General features: G+C 29.3%; 1 protein-coding gene across 4 annotated transcripts in view; it reads right to left on the bottom strand.

Annotated features, from left to right (window-relative positions):
• SPR (G protein-coupled sex peptide receptor) overlaps nucleotides 1–18,360 on the bottom strand; it is a 1,401,361-nt gene that overhangs the window by 777,510 nt on the left and 605,491 nt on the right. For all 4 annotated transcript variants that reach the window (XM_075356175.1, XM_075356174.1, XM_075356177.1 and 1 more), the window contains one exon: nucleotides 10,070–10,207. The gene's annotated coding sequence lies outside the window, so the exon portion shown is untranslated. The remainder of the gene's footprint in view (nucleotides 1–10,069; nucleotides 10,208–18,360) is intronic.

Below are 18,360 nucleotides of genomic sequence, written 5' to 3'. Positions count from 1 at the left end.
GTAGAGAATATTTCTTATACTTTACTGCTATGAGAATTAAAGAAAAGTATTAAATGCGAAATAAAGAATATCTTGAAATGTGATGCTTACTTTTAAGTTAGTTAAGCAAATACCGACTGCTACTTTGTATAGTTTAACAAGGCATCATCTGTATGTAAATTCCTAAGTCAATTTTCGCTTAAAAGGAAGTTTTCAAGTTAAAACCATCCATCTTCTTCACTGAGATTTAACCCTTAAAATTACGAGTATATTAATTTTAAAACCTAAATATGCTACTGAAATGTATTGTAGGCGTTCCTTCATTAAAAAAAATATGACACATACAAATACAAAATTGTTTAATTATACAATTTTATTTGCATATTTTAAAATGATATTTGAAACTTAACTAAAGCAAAGCTGTTTTACACTATTTAGTAAACCACAATGCTTTAATAAACAAAACTCACATTAATTTACGTTAGAAAGCTATTCCAAATTAGTTTACATTAAAAATAAATTCGCTCTCATTTTGATTAATAAAACTGATTTATTTTACAACTATTAATTACATGTGGACATAACCGTAATGATTGTAGATGATCTGTTGTAAGACTCAAATCATTCCAAAAATTGACACACCGTCATCAAGAACATAAACTCCTACGTCAAACTTTTTAAGGACAGAATGGTTTCCTGGAACCAATTTCAGTAAGTATAAAATATAATTTCATATCACTAGAGACGACTTTATTCAATTAACTATATACTGATCAGCATTATTCTCATAGAAATCAGCATTGACTCTGACTCTTGAACCATAGACTTTACAAATGTTTTATCCATAGAACTATTGGGATTTAAAAATATTTGTTGAAGTGAACAAACTTTTCTACTCCTTTTTTCTTTGAAACAATGAGTAATATACATTGGTTCCAATCAGCAGACGAAATATGATGATATTTATTAACATAAGTAGATTCAAAAAATAAACTTATGAAGTAAGTATATATAATATTTAAAAAATGCTACTACTACAGCAAAATATTATTATTACTAAGCATAAATATTTTGCCACTAAACAAAATATTTTTTTTTTTTTTTTTTGCTTGTTTTTACGGGCATCGACTGGTAGGGTCATTAGCCTTCGTCACATTCTTTAAAATAAATTAGTATCACCATCTGGATCGTCATATGTAAGGGCGTAAAGGGCCCTTACATTTTATTTAGAAGCACAAACTTCACAAAATACATTAAGACAAAAACAACAAAGAAAAACAAATACAACACTTACAGGGTGTAAAGGGCGCCGATAATAAAAATTGAGATAAAAATCTCAATGAACATGAAATTAAAAAAATATATGTCTATACAATACCATACCATATCATTATTCTACCTGTCTTGTTTATTAATTTGTTTAAGCACCCTCGGGGCGACAAGTACCGCCGTGAACCAGCATATTAGTCGCGCCAGGATGCCGTGGCAGTTGACTCCTTATAAACAGGCTACAGGCATCCATTGCGCTTACCCATAGCCTCACGCCCTCAGTTTACCCTTGAGGATCCTCCATGCCATCATTGGACACACCCCGAATCACTGCTCTTGAATGCAGACGAGCCAGGATGGCCTAGGCAAGAGGGCTACCTCCCGTCACTACACGTGCCACGCTTCGAGACTCCCATATGCATAATGAATTCCACTTAGAGATTCTTTAACACAGCTTTAACAATTTTTCAACTTTTACAGACTTCTAAGAAGTCCACTGGCGTGTAAAAATGCAACTATCTTTTCTTCATTTCCATTATCCAGATCAGCAGTTATGTCACTTCTTAGACGGAACCTCTTTCTGAGGCCCTCATATATTGTACACTCTTCTATTAGATGCTTAATTGTAAGTGTTTTATTGCAAACACCGCACATCGGTCTCTCTTCGCCGGTTAACAAATATGATTTTGTCAATCGCGTGTGACCGATTCTAAGTCTGGTCACAGCTACTTGTTCACGGGGAGTCTACTTAAAGTCGCTTTTCCATTTATATGGAGAAGTTTTCACTGAATTTAATTTTGTATTTAAACTTCTCCAATCAGTATTCCATTTGTTTCTTACTATGTTCGTTAGACAGTTTTTAACATCTGCCACTCTTACAGGAAATGCATCCAAATCATCGCAGACTGTTGCCTTTCTGGCAGCTTCGTCTGCGGTTTCATTACCTGTAATACCAGCCCTGGAGTCCATACAAATACGCACATCGCTGTCCTCGTTGGTTTAGAACATACAAAATGGACTGGATGTTTGAAATTAGGACATCCTTAATGTTTTTGTTCCGAATTGCAGCAAGTGCACTTAGAGAATCGGAACATATTAGCACTCTCACTTCGCAATAGTGTTCTGCGTAGCGAAGAGCGTGCTGAATGGCAGTAAGTTCTGCCGTATAAACATTGGCCATGTCTGGCAGTTTCCAAGAATGGGCTTCTCCATTTACATATATGGAGCATCCAACACCATGTTCGGTTTTAGAACCGTCAGTCTAAATTCTAATATATTCTGCATAACTACTAACGGTTGCCAAAAATTCCTGTTGGATGATCACTGCTGGTTACTTTTTTATTTCTCCCTGAGAGAGATCCAACCTTGTATTTACCGCTGGCAAGAGCCATGGCGGTATTTCTCTTATGGAAATTGCTAGAGTCTCCGGAATAGCAATTTCGTATTTTCTTCTTAATTCGTGGTACCTAATTCCGGCTGGTCTGGAATAGGTAGCACGATGTTCGTATAATGCAGCAATAGGGTGATTATTAAGAAGATTGTTATTTATATGGGCAGGAAAAGCCCATATATTTGCTGCGTATATAAGCAAAAGGATCTCTCTTCTATAATGTAGTGGCAGTATTCCGGCTTCAGACATTAGACTAGTCGCCGGACTTGAGCGGAAAGCGCCTGTTGCATATCTTATTCCGCTATTGTGAATAACGTCTAACTTTCTTAAATGCGACTTCCTAGCGGATGAATATACAATACATCCGTAGTCTAGTTTTGATTGAAGCAATGCCTTATACAATCTCAACAATATCTCTTTATCTGAGCCCCAATTAATGTTCGATAAACATTTAATAATGTTTAGGGCTTTTTTGCATCTAACACTCCTGTATGACTGTAGTGTAGTGTAGTGTAGTGTAAGTCCTGTATGTGTAGTCCCCACGTAAGGGATTTATCCAATACTAGTCCTAAAAATCTCACGTTGTCTTTATATTGTATTGGATCATTGCCAATTCTCAACATAGGACTTTGATGAGGAATTCTCTTCCTACAGAAGTGTAGACAACACGTTTTTTCTGGTGAAAATTGGAATCCATTATTCCTCGCAACTTCATTTAGAGCGTTAATCGCCCGTTGCAATTTGTACTTCACCATAGCAGTCTTGTTGCTGGCATACACAATTGCCAAATCATCAACATATACGCTTTTGCTGATTTCTACTGGAATGGCTAATATCAATTTATTAATGGCGATGGTAAACAAGGTACCGCTCAACGGCGAACCTTGTGGTATGCCATTTTCCAACATTCTTTCAGATGAATATTCATTGTTGACACGTACTTGGAAGGTACGGTCATTCATATATTTGCTGAGCAATACTGGCAGATTGCCGCGAATGCCCCATTCATGTATCTGGAGCATTACTCCATGTCGCCAGGTCATATCGAAAGCCTTCTGAAGATCAAAGAAGATTCCGACACAATGTTTCCTTGTAATAAAGCTGTTATATATAATATTCTCTAAATTGATCATTTGATCGGTGGTAGAGTGGTATTGTCGAAAACCTGCTTGATATGGTAATATCAGGTTTTCTTTTTCCAAAACCCAGACGAGTCGATTATTAATCATTTTTTCGAGTAATTTCCTATACTCGTCAAGGAAATAGGACGATAGCTATTGGGATCTGTTAAATTTTTATTTTTCTTTGGTACTGGAACAACATGTGCTTTTTTCCACTGCGGCGGGTACATTCCATCCCGCCATATTTGATTATACAGTTGTAATAATCTGCGTTTTGCAGTGGTATTCAGCTGCCAGATCATATTATAGTGGATTTCATCCGGACCAGCAGCTGTGTTGCCTGCTTTCTCCAACGCTTTCACGAATTCTTCCATTTTAAATGGTACATTATATGAGTAATTATACTCAGTATAAGAAATTTAGTAAACCTTCAAGTTCTTCTTTTTTCGCTCGAAAATCTTCTTCGTAGTTAGCCGTTTTGCTGGCCTTCTCGAAGTGATTGGATAATAACTCGCGATTATTGCATAATACTTCTAATTATTGGATAATAACTCTGCGAAACAAAATATTATTACTAGTAGTAAATTTATTTCATCTACAGAATTTATAGATTAATTTTAAAAACATATCTGACAGTTATTCATAGATATTTCATAATAAATGTATTTAGTTTAAATTTTATGATTATCATTTATATTTTCTCAATGAAAAGAACTAAGGAAACCGCTTGGTTTAAAAAATACCGGACTCTGGAAACTTCTGTTTTCGATATTCATAATGTTTTTTTTTTACTTGGTGATAAAAAATAAACAAACGTCTACAACAATCAAAATTTTATAACTTGGAACATGTCTCTTAAGATGATTGTACTTAACAAAATCCCAGATTTTTGATACGTAATTCCCGGTTAATCTGTTCTTATACCTAGCTACTTATAGAAACCTAAATCTTTCAAACTTCAGATTTTTTTGAAAATTATCAAATACTGTTTTTAATAACGACAAATTTAATTACAAAAATGAGGATAAATAATATTACAAAATTACAAAAAATAATACTAATTACTTTTAAGTATGCAAAGAATCCAATCAAATAGTTTCATGATAGGAATAAAATACAATAGTTCTACAACTACGATTAAGATTAATAAAATGTAAAGTATAATTTAAGTTTTTAAAAACATAAAAAGATGCTTCCTGACAATCTCTTAGGAACTTTTGTGTAGGTCCATCCTAAGTAATGCTGAAGATGGCCTGTTGCTAATGGAATTTCTCTTACAGAATTTAGAATATTTCACAGCTTTCTCTGACATACAAACCCATAATATAACAATACAGAATATTATGCACACAATATTATGCAGTACAGAATTTACTAACAGAGAAATCTAGTTTAAAAAAAATAATTATTTCGTAATCTTGGTTGATTTTGGTTTTAATCTATGACAAATTTTCATAAAATGCACGATACCTTTTTTATTTAGATTGTTTAACCGTAGCTGAAAATTTAATTTTTATTTAGTGTGTAGAAATGGCTTATAAATTCTTGGAGTATCAATTTTAGATGATAATTATATAACGTGTACTTTGCATTCGTATCAAATAAACAAAAAATTACATACAAACTTTGCAACATATTTAAGAAACTCAAAAGAATTATAAATTTTAAAAAAGATAGCTAGCGACTGCTGGTTTTTACCGGATATTCAATTCAATTGTAAGATTATTTGAAAGCCGCCAGAAATAGTCAAATTGAAATAGTCAATTCTATCCAAAGTAGGTCTTACCCATCGAATTACATCAAAGAACCTTTGAAAAGTTTTCAGGTAACGATTTCAGGATGGATCTAGCAGGACCAGATCTACACCCACAGACACAAAATAAGCGATCAAGGTTATGGAAAAAGTGAGGTTATTGAGAAAGGACGTCAACTGTCAGTCGAACAGGCAAAAATAATCGTAGGTGACAAACGTTTCCATCCAGACGAAAGCATAAGGTCCTTTCAGACAGCGGCCGCCCGTTCTCTGTTTCCGCAGCCCGAGAATGGGATTTTTGAAAATATGAGAAGCATGTTACTGATAAACTATTTTTTTTTTATTTATTAGAAGTGTATGTTTTATACATGTTGGAAGAAAGTCCTCCACAAAGTACAGAGTTCTTAAATTAATAACTACCAGCTCTCTCCCTGGAATAATACAGCATATGCGGCAGTAGCTAGCTGAAGTATAGCTGATTTAGTGAGACAACCATACGTGGTGTAACCCAGGACAATTACTAAATACTACAATAGTGAACCAAGAATACATTCACCCCCGCGGGTTAACCCTAAACTCAACATGTTAAACAACATGAAATAGAAAACCTGATTTGATTTGACAAATCAGTACAATACAGGAAAGACACTAAAATTGGTATACTCAACCCACATATTTTTATTACAACGTTATTAACTGTTGAAAACACCATGGATTTGATGAAATAGAGTAATTTAGTTCAGATTCTACATATTTAGTACATATCTACATCATTTTCGTTATTTATTTCTTTAAATTGGGGAAAAAACTTCATGATTTTATAAAGTGCTGCTAGTTTCTTTTAATTTATATTTTTTACATTCTACTGATATAATTATAGAATAGAACTCAAAAGTAAAATATTTAATACCAGTTTTGCAACATATTTAATTTAATGTATACTAGAAAGATTAATATCAATATTTAGTGAGGACAATACAACTCACAATTACCAATTTCTTGAAAATATACTTTCATGAATTCATTTTGTACTACATTGCAGATAACTTTTCAAGTTTTTAGAATAATAATCCTTAGTGACAGCGCAGAAATTGCGCTTGTTAATTTAAAATCTGCAAATGATCTACCCGTAACAAGGAAGTATAATATTAAATAGTTTTCTCTGCATTTTATTGCTTCTCTCAGTAAGGTATCTTAATAATCTTTTATACCTAATTTAACGAGAAAAAACCTTTTTTTCAATCATTACTGAAATAATATTTTTTAAATCACTCTTTTCATCACTACGTTTTTTTTTTTTTTTGTTTAAGATTGTGAATTATTATCACAGCAGCACTATCCTTTTGATGGGACACGATAACTGGTTCTCCAGATACTGTGCGTTTAGGGTTGATACTTGTATATATCAACATTTTGTATGAGCGTTTTGAGGAATTACCATATATAACTGATTCGTTTTTCTAAAACACGCAAACACCCTACACTATCATTTATGTTACAAACTTATCCATTCAAACAAGTAGGATACATTTTTTACCATTTAGTGACTGGTTATGGGTAAATGGTAACTTTGTATACATATATGACAGACAGGCCTGTGGAGAGCCCCTTAAGACTGAACTCTCTATATCTGGAAAAATTGCTATAAGAATGACAACCTAAGTTGATTTAAGTAAAAACATCAGGTTTCACAAAAGATCATGTTTGGTGAAATAACATTGTACTGTATAATATTAAAATAAATAAATTTTTTTTTTATGTCGAAATAAATGGCTCTAAATGCATTCTCTCTAAGCGCAGTGAACCATCCCCGTATTTTCTAGCATTCTAATATCATAAATTATGTATCTTTAATAAGCGATGCATTGGTAGGTCAACGTTTCCTAACTTCAGTGCCAACAATTTAGAAATTCTCTATATGCATAACTTTTGTTACTAACTCATTATTTTGTTTTCTGAAACTTTAAGTTATATGAAAATATATCTCCTCTTTGTATTCGTTACAGAAGCTATTTAACTGTACTTACGTAGTTTTCGAAATGCTAATTATTTTTTTCATATAATGTCATAACTTTATTTTTCTATTATTTATAAATCTACCTTAATCGAAAAAAATTGCAAATGAATGTAACAGCTGTGTAAACTTAAGCAATAGAATCTTTCTTCCACTTTCTTAGTACCTCATCTATTTACCTTTAAATATCTTCCAGTACCTACTACAGATAAAAATAACATAACGTCACACCGTAATATAATCAAATAGTAGTACTTAAGTTTCTCACTTAACTTTTCATTACTGTTTATCTTAGTTTGTTCTTGGCGAGAGAATAAAACAATTATACTCTCATCAACTATGAGCATTGTTTCACTTGAATTACTACAACCAAAGATATTATTCGAAATATGAATTTTAAAATTCTATAAAAATTTCTTTTTGTACTAAAACATAACCGATTCACCATTGTTTGATTACAATTCTAATCACATACACGAAATTTATTTCAAGAAACTACATTTCAAAATTTAATAGATATTGAAAAAATTATTTTTTATGATAAATTATTTTTTTGTCGTAAAACTAAACAAATAGGTGTACTCGTATCCCCATGGATATGTTTGCCCACGTAATCTGCCCACATAATTACCATCATGCATTCCTAACAATCCTCTTCGGGTCCATTAACTACATCACTGGTTCAAACAATAACGTGAAGCAAAGGATAACTCCGGATCAATGTTACCACCGACCACAGTAAGTCGGTTTACAAATGAAAACAGAATGACATTAGGATTCCCTGCAACATTCATATGTATGTTGTTATATTAAACAAACATTCCAGAGGTAAAATTTTAATTTTAACTACGACTACAATCAAATATTATAATTCTTTCAAAGAAATAAAACTAATTAAATGTTATGTTAGACTTTAGTGAGTATATAATAATTAAAAGTAATGAAATCATAGCATGCTATTTCTCTTGTTTATTAACACGCTTGTTTATTGTTTATTGTTATTAACACGATTCGGTTTCACCATTAAATTTTCTCCATTTTTATCAATTTATTTAAATTAAATTAAGAACATTATTTCAGGATAATTGTCACAGAAATGAAGATAATAAAATTTCATAATTAAAGTCAGAAAATCATACCCGGAATAATACTCAGAGCCTGATAATCTAGAGGCCTGTTTTTGCTGCACCACTTCAGCCATACTACAGTAAAACCTTTACTGACAAATTCATCTGAGTTATGGACTTCTTAAAATAACTAACATTTAAAATGTTTTTTTTTTTCCATATTACCGATGAAATTCCAAATAATTCTCTAAATAACCATATTACGTTTTAGTAAATCACTTTTGCCTATGCAGACAGAATGATTTGCCCTTGTTTTTAAAACATGCCATTGTAAATCTTCGAGTAACTATTAAAGATAAGAAATAACATACCATCACACTGTAATATACATTGAAATTTATTAAGTTTCTCGCTTAAAATCATTTATATCTGTGTTTTTACCCTCCAATGTAGCAATATTTTGGTATATAAGTTACTGTTCATCTTAACAGTTCTCAGCTGTTTCTTAAGAACAGTTATACCATAGTTGTATTACAAAATTACTGAATGACGCGATATTTATTCGATGTGAGTGTACATTAAAATAAAAAGTCAGCTTAATTTAAAAAATGTTAACATACATTTTATGAAAAAAGTTCATGATTCAAAGATATAAAAAAAGAAAAATCTTTTTTTATTTAATTTACCGATTATTACATCACTTCAAATGTCACAAGCAAATATGACTTTTTTAAGTATTACTAAGCTTGAAGATAATTTTTAAACTCGATTTTTCAATCAGAAACTATTTATAGATATATTATTAACATCTATCAGCGTTACAAGCTTACATTCTCTTAAAAAATACCATGTTAATGTTATAATATCAAAAATTATAGTCTATAACAATTACATAAACTATCATCTAGAATACTTATATACCGAAGTTCCATCTTTCCTTCGTGATGAAATTTTCATTCTACATTATCCGATTGGAGTGTTTTATAAGGAAAACAATCTTTTAAATATTTATCATTGTTTTTAGTTAAGAGATTTTTTTTGAAAAATTAACTCCATCACTATCTTCTTAATGGTATTTTAAAACCATACTATTCATTAATTAAAAAATTAATATAGGCACAGTGGTTGAAAGTAGAGGATTTATTATTTTATAAATTGAGAAAACACTAATGAATACACCAATAATTTTAAATGTAACGAAAAAGTCTCTCTTATACTGAAGAAAAAGTATTTTGTTAACTTTGCTCAAGATCTATGAGTTACTTGCAAAGTAGAACTAAAAGATTAACGTTGAAGTAAATGTAAATAGTATAACAAAGTCTTTCATCTTATGTAATACATAACAGGCAGACATATCGAAATTTGGATCGACTACATAAAAACATATAAATGAAACAAAAGCAAATACAAAAAAAAACATACATCTGATCACTACTTATTTACTTTTATTCAATTAAAAAACTTTGATGAAATTACCTTCATTTCAGATTTTGTCTTCAGTATGAGAATGGAAAACAGTTAACCCACGAACGAGAGAACATTTTAGTAATACCGGCGTTTCTCATGCAAAACTCACCACACCTAAACGCTGATGGAACTATTGTTGTTTCCCTTCTGAAACAAAACAAAACATGATACACGATTGAAATTAAACTGCTGCTGCTGGCATTCAGGTCATCCTATCCAAATTTATTCCATTTTATCTCTATCCGAGGGCGGAAATTGAAAATTTTAATAAAATTCCCATCCATCTGCCCGTCCTTTTGTTTGTCTTTTATTTGTTTTCAATCACATTTAGCAAACTTTTTTTCTACTAAACTAGGAATGATTTAACATAAGAACAATGTATTATTCAGCAAATAAAAGAGAATTCACACTGTAGAATAAAATTAATTATATGACAGTATATGAGGATAATAAACCGCAACAGACACCAAAATATCCTGCTTATAAAATTTATTTACAACGATATTTTTCAATATATAATATAAATTTCCAATAAATTAGTACGAAAACAGAATAAACAGGAGCCAATACTAGTATTATGTACAACATAGAAACATAAGCAGGAATACCGATAAAGATTCATATCGACTTATTTAAGTAAAGTAAATGAACTTCGTGTAATTAAAATTTTGAACTGGATACCATGTGTGAGAATCATTAGCGTTATGCATCAAAACGAGTAACTATCAAAAAGAATTTACAACTTTAACCGATATTGGATAATTAAAAAAATATGTGGGTAATTAAAAAAAGTATATTTGATAAATTTAACAGAAAAATTGAATGATAATTTAATATTAGTGAACAGGCCGAGTCAACATAAATACAGCCTATTAATTATTTTATCCTAATTATCGATACGTAGAACAATCTTTGCGTAATAGGCTAAACATACCCATATAGCAATTACAACTTTTTTATAAGCAAACAATTTCATACAATCGATCTGCGAATAATAATTTATTTAGCATAAATTTTATTCATCGTTCATTTTACGTCATTAGCAGTAATTTATTAAATACGTTTTTTCATCTGCATCAGAACAATGGTTATTTGCATGACCAAATTATTTGCATGATCTATTTCCCCAAATTGCATTAGTGAATGATCAATATGAATATGCTGTATTACCAGATTATTAGTGTTATCTTAGAGAACGTTAACAGAAATTGAAATAATCAGATTTATTTGTTAAGTAGAGGCTATGTATGTAATGGATTTTTTTCGAAAAAAAACATAAATCTGCGACATGATTCTATCTTTTCCTATTTTTATTATGATTTTAAAGCATGTAAAACACCGAAAAAATTTGCGTTGCTTTCTCTGAAAATACTGATGTTCACTATAGAGCTAGTTTCGGGAGGAACAGTGTGAAAGTATTATTTATAGCACTGCAGTTCATCTACTTTTAATAAGTTGGCACGCCAAAATATCTGTGACTATGGCACGACGATAAAGATAACGGGAAAACATTTCACTTCTCTCTATGTTAAGTCTGGTTTTGGAAACTTGTTATCTTCAGTAGGAACGATTTTTATCTCGTATAAAATCTCCTAATGATTTTGGTAAGGAATATAACACAAGAAAATTTGTTTATAATAAACCTTTCTTTTACTGGAAAAATGTTCTTTATTAAAGGTGATCGTTCCTCAATGCTCAATATGGACTTCGTTAATTAATATTCTACTCCTCACGTATTACTAAATGTTTTTTTCTTTTAAGCTTATTAGTTAATAATCTGGGGGTTTACTTACGGTCAATTTTCCAGACCTTGGCAGATATTTTAGGCTGGAATCTGTAATGATGTTTTAATAAATATATTCTTTATTTAAAACTCATTTACCATCAAAGATTTTTAATATTTTTATTTATTTAATTTTTTTTTTTTAACTAAAAGAAGGTTTGATTTTTTATCAGTATAAACATTATTAGTAGAAATACTTTCTTTAAAATTTTTATAATCTATTTCAATTCTTGGAAAAAAAAGTTCATTTCTGCTAGAAAAAAGTAAGCCAAAAAATTAATAATTTTATAGGATGATTTAAAGAAAATAAAAAATAAAAAAATGATAGAAATTAAGATTTAATTTTGTTAAAAAAAAATTGTGAAAGTATGTTATAAACTAAATTACGTCCGTAATTCTAACAGGAGCAGCAAGAAAAGTCTAAATTAGTTCATTACAGAGGATTCACTGGTGTACCACCTAACATTGTTGTACATTAGTTTACATTTAAATCTAATATTCTTCAATGTCAGTTGTATCGTGCCCAACTAGCACGTTGTTGTTTTAAGAGAGAGAAAGGAATATTATTTATTTACACAGTCCCACGATCATACATACAATGTACATTAAGCTACAAGTTATTAGTTACTTGGAGGCTCCATTTGCACGTTTATTGCAGCCAAGTTTCATTGGAAGAATTGAATGAAAAATTCAATTCTTCCAGTGAAACTTTAATGAAAATATAAAAGAATGGATAATGTTACAATTTATTTAAATAATAAAAAGATTAAAAAGATAAAAACTTAACAAATCACGATTTGTTTGTTTTTAAATTAAATTAGTTTTTGTTTTTTTTTTTTATTACATCTCTTATTTTCAAAATACAAAGTTATTATATCGTATTTATTTCTAATCCAATTATCAATTTCGTTAACTTGGATGATTTAAAAAAAATTAAAAATTTTTCAGATCTTTTCAGCCACTCCATATTAAGAAATGTTTGACATTTAATTTTGTTTTAACTAGTCAATTCGTTTTTACATCGAACAAAGGTAAAAATTGTGAAATATAAAACACAAAAAGATAGGGTAAGTAAGGATGATGACACGACGACCGATCATATATCGTGTTTTGCTCATTATATTATAACAAGATCACTGGCAAGTTCCAAGAGTCGTTTGATCTATATGTAGTCTATATTAGTCGTATCTATATGACTCGGTTTACATTTTGCAAAAATAAGTTTATGTACGTAGATTGTAGAAAACCTTCAATTTACACCACTACAGTGTAAAATTTGGTAAAAATTATCTTACCTGTTATTCTAATTTATACAGTTGCAGAAAGTTATGTTTGAAAAAATATCAGATATCCTGTAGTAACAAATTGGCAATATTAAACGTTAATAACTAATGCTTTAAAAAAAAAAAAATTGGTTATATCTATAAATTACTAAATTAAATATCTGGTAGAAAAGAGGTAGAATTGATTTTATTTGTGCTAATAAAGAAACGACGATGGGAATAAACTTATCCGTAAAAACAAAATTACTGAAATGTTAAAGTCATGCGGGTTATATTATTGTTATGCACATATTCTTCTCTAAATATAAAGAGTGGTTTAAGAAGAAAATAACAAACTTTCAGGACTTTTCTACTGGAGAAAATAAAGAAGAAAGTTCATATAAATATAAACTCGGAAACGCATAATTAGCGAGTGTCAGCTGACAAAAGATTGCGCACTGATTTCTACGCCTTCGGTGAAATCACGCCAGATTGTAATTCTTCAGACCCAAATTAAAAGAAAAATTACACCCATAATTCCATTCACTTATTTAAATGTTTATTGTTGTTCAAATTATTGAAATTAGCTGTTAATATTGTCAACACACGAAATAAATTATTTCTATTGCGTTTAGATATAATTATTATTAATTGGCTTTAAAGAAATTTAATACTTAAATTCTTTAATTGATGGGTTGATTTAGTCGAATCATTTTTTTTATTTGATTCTTTATTTTTCTAAAATATTTAATTGTTCTGTAACACTGAAAATTTTGTTTCATTTAATAACTAGTTACAACTTCCCACATTTTAGTTTGTTTTGCTTTTGATAAATTCCATTTTATTTAGTTTGTTAATTTAAACATAGTTTAACTCTAAATACAAACGTTTGTATTTAGTTTCTATGGACTTTATTCATATCATTTTACTCAGAATCTTATTCTCTATAAGTTTTACATAAAACGTTTATGCGCTTATTAACAATTTAACAAAGTTATTTTACGACAAATATAAAATTTTCTGTTTTACGACCCGAATCTTTTCACCCCAGATTTCAGAAAAACTAAACTAAAAACACAGTTCTAGAATATATATATATATATATTTTTTTTTAATTTTTTTTTTTAATTTTTCAGATCAAATTTCATATAGAACCACAAAATTTACCTCTTAATTTGGATCCCCAGAATTATAATCAGGTTTAATTTTACCCAAGACTCAAAAATCAGGGCGAAATTTTTCGCTAGCCAACACTCGCCAACGAAGCATTTTCAAACCAACGTTTATATGAATTTTCTTCATTTTTTTACCAATAGAACATGTCCTGATAGTATATTTCATTCTTTATGGATTACTATATACAGTGATATACCACGCACATGCGCACACCTGTTTGCGTTTGAGTGCGCAAGAACAAATAGGTTTAAGTTCAGATAACAAATACGAGATAATAAATAAACACGTTAATACCTGATAATAATAATAAATACGTTATAACTAATACATCTACGAGAATACATATATTTTATAACTCTCAATTTCATTGATTTTTATGAAATTTTAAATACTTTTAGAATTTGCTAAGTAATTATTATTTCGGTAAGGAATAAACCGATTGCAAAATCAGTAATTTTTCCCCTAATATTGTGCTACTAACAAATTGTCATCAGTTCCAATAGACAAATGTATAATATGTTATATAACCAGCTGTTCAGATTAACACAGAAATGATTAATTCTGGTCCTAAAGTGAGATAATCATAACTACTGGGTTATACAAATGACAATAAACACAATATATTTTTTAAATATTACATCGTCTACTCTATATTTGGAGCAATGAAATAAATAAAATCATAGATCAGAGTTTCAGAAACTTAAATTCCTTAGAGAAAATTAAATTTTTGATTTATTTTCAAGAATTGTAATATATTATTATATAGTAATATTTGGAATCAAAATTGTTTATCATTTTACTATTATTACTTGTGTTATTATTATTGTATATAATATATTAACAATTAATTATTTCATTATTTTAAAAGTACTTCAGTAAAACTGAGAACTTAGTAAACAAAAAAGAGTTAATTGAGTAATTTGATAGCGAACGATTTTGTAAGAACAAGCATTCCTTTGCTACATCATTTATCATTATTACAGAGTTTGCTTTATTTACGGCTGTAGCTACTGTGTTATCATCATTAATTAGTTCTACTTACATCGATTTAATTAATACATATCATAACTAATAGTATTGCGTTTATTGTGCACATATTTTATGTTAACGTTATTAATAACTGATAGGTTATTTTCTTTAAAAAACAAAATAATAATAATAATAATACCAATAAATATAATTGTCTAGAAAATAGTGTTTACATCGTATGCCTTATTTTATTAAACAGTATTCCGATGTTTACTATTTTATTAACTTTTTTACATTATACTAGATTACGACTCTTAATAATTTTCAGTAACAGAAGTCATATCAGAAAAAAAGTTTTTTTTTACAAATACTGCTTTCTAAACGAATGAAATCTGATTTTGGTGTTTCTTTCCGAATTTATTTTTATAAATTTATTAAAACTTAATGTAGTGAACTTTAATAAGACTTTTATCAGTACTACTGTTATAAGTAAACTTATCAGTGGTTAATGAGGGATGAGATTGAATCGGGTTGTTCTCATCTGGACATACCACACGTTCAAAATGGTCGTATCCAGTACAAATCGATAGCTGACTAGTAGTAAAACTATTTTACGATTCAAACAAGTATTACTACACTACTCGAGCAACTGAGACCAGATTTCTGATGTTTTATACACACACCCTCTCCGAAACTCAACACCGCTTTATGAACATTCTTACCTATTCTAAACTGAAATTTTTGAAAAAAAAACTGTTGTTGCTTAAGTACTAATAGGTAATTGGTATGATTTTTTCCAAAATACTGCTTAAACAGATATTTTAAAGATTTACAAGGACGCTAAATTACTTTTGATATGAAAACCAAGAGTACTTGTGAAGGGAAAAACGATTAAAATTAATTAACGGTAGACTAATTTGAAATGATTTACAAACAAATAATTTTTAATATCTGTAAAACAAATAAAGGACATAAACATTACAATATATTGTTCTCACTCAATATCTTGGTATGTAGATTGTGTTGTTCTTGCTAGCTATAAAAGAAATTTTTGTAATAAATTTGTTAAGACACCTAAAAAAGGACTGTCTCAAAATTTTTTTGTAATTATTTTCTACTATCCTTCGGTATTAAAGCTGGAAAATAAATTCGAGTGATTGAACTTATCAGCTGAGAGTTGTTTTATTTTTGAATTTTAATTAATTACATTAATCTCAATTCAAATTTTTAAGAAATCACGAATAAGTTTCTCGATAAGTATTTCCATTTTAATACGGTTGATATACATTCTATACCAATAATAATAAAAATAGTGAATTATATTTCACAGAAAAAAAATATTGCAAGTTGAGTTTTAAAAAGATTTGAAGTGTAGCGGACATTAAAGCTAATCCTAATAGAAGAAAAACGTAACATATAGTTTTTATTAGTTATTAATAACTGAACTGACTTCCCTATAACTATTTAAGTTTATATTTTTGGCATCTCATTCTCTAATTATGTTATATTAATCCATTGAAAAATTAATTACATATTTGTTTTTATTTATACTAAGGAAATTATATTTATAATGACTAAAAATCAGTCACGTATTACAAATAAGCTAGCGGAAGCTATTTTTAGGAATTAATAATTTTGACAAATTAATACCGAGTAGGACTTAACTTTATTTTCAGAAATTAAATATTTTGATGAGAAAATTCTTATACATAGAAGTTGGATTGCAGTCAAAACTTTTGTCTAATTAATGACACACCGCATTACGTATTAACATGACCTAGTTATGTCATTATCAACACAGTCAATTGTGAATTAAACGAAAAACTAATAAATAACAATACGTTAGTTGTAACTTTCGGTTTATTTTTTAATTAATACATTGTTTATGATATTATTCTGTATAGTTTTTTGCCTTTTTGTCATATTATTTTATTTCTAATGAAATTTATAATAGAAAAAAACATTTTTTTTTATTGTATTGCTGGATGAAAAAATAATATATCGTATTTCTCACTTAATAATAGTATTTTCGTCACTACACTTCGTTTTTATTACAAATGAAAGTGTTAAACTGGCAGGAAGTAAACAGCATTACTTATTAAACTCTAAAAATTTAGAAACCCCGAAAACGCTTAAAACCATTTTACAAATTTCTACTTTCTTTTCAAAGTTGTTCATCATTTCGATTGTTAGACAACTATTACCCTTTTTTTTCTCTTTTTTACCCTCGGTACCACCATTTCCTATTGCTTCAGAGAATGAGATGAAATGGCAATTTTATAGCGCGTGAAAATGCTATGCCTGAACGGGAAACAACGCGGGACCACCGGATGAAATAACTATCATCCCTAGACATTGGTGGAATAAAAACAAAAATGTAAAATGAAAAATTTATGATAATAGTTAGTTAGTTAGTTAATTAGTTATGATAATAGTAGGAAAATAAACAATAATTATAAAATACTGAAATCGAATATTTCTAAACAATTTTTTACAAGCCGTATTTTATTTTAGCTTACAACGATTACTGTGTCTTCAAATCTTGCAACCTTAATTAAACTCATTTTCCGACTCATACGATGATGAAATTTTGCTCGGTGACGTAAGTCGGGTGACAATATAATATTCCATTGTTAATTTCATATATTTTTTATATTTTATATATATATAATTTAAGGGAAACATCTTGAGGAAGGAAACTGAATCGAAATGATGTACTTATCGATCCGATTGCTTTTGACTGTTCAGTTGATTCAGTATGAGTAGATCAGGTGGCTGTTGAAGCCGATTTTAATATAACTAGTGTAAATTTACATTCTAGTATAAACTTTATGTACGCTAATCATCTGATTTAGTTATTAATAACTGGTGTTTTATTACAGTGAAAAATAATTATACAGTTTAAAATATAGAATTAAACTGAATATATAACCCCCCCGGGTTGGTCTAGTGGTAAACTCGACGTTGTAAATCAGCTCATTTCGTCGAAGTTGTATGGTTCAAATCCTAATAAAGGTTTTATTCGAATTTGAATACTAAATCGTGGATACAGATGTTCAATGGTGGTTGGGTTTAAATTACCACACTTCTCAGGAGTAGTCGTCCTGAGT

The sequence above is a fragment of the Lycorma delicatula genome, chromosome 2 (assembly GCF_047948215.1).
Source record: "Lycorma delicatula isolate Av1 chromosome 2, ASM4794821v1, whole genome shotgun sequence".
Taxonomy (NCBI): domain Eukaryota; kingdom Metazoa; phylum Arthropoda; class Insecta; order Hemiptera; family Fulgoridae; genus Lycorma; species Lycorma delicatula.
This window is presented reverse-complemented; position numbering and strand designations above follow the sequence as displayed.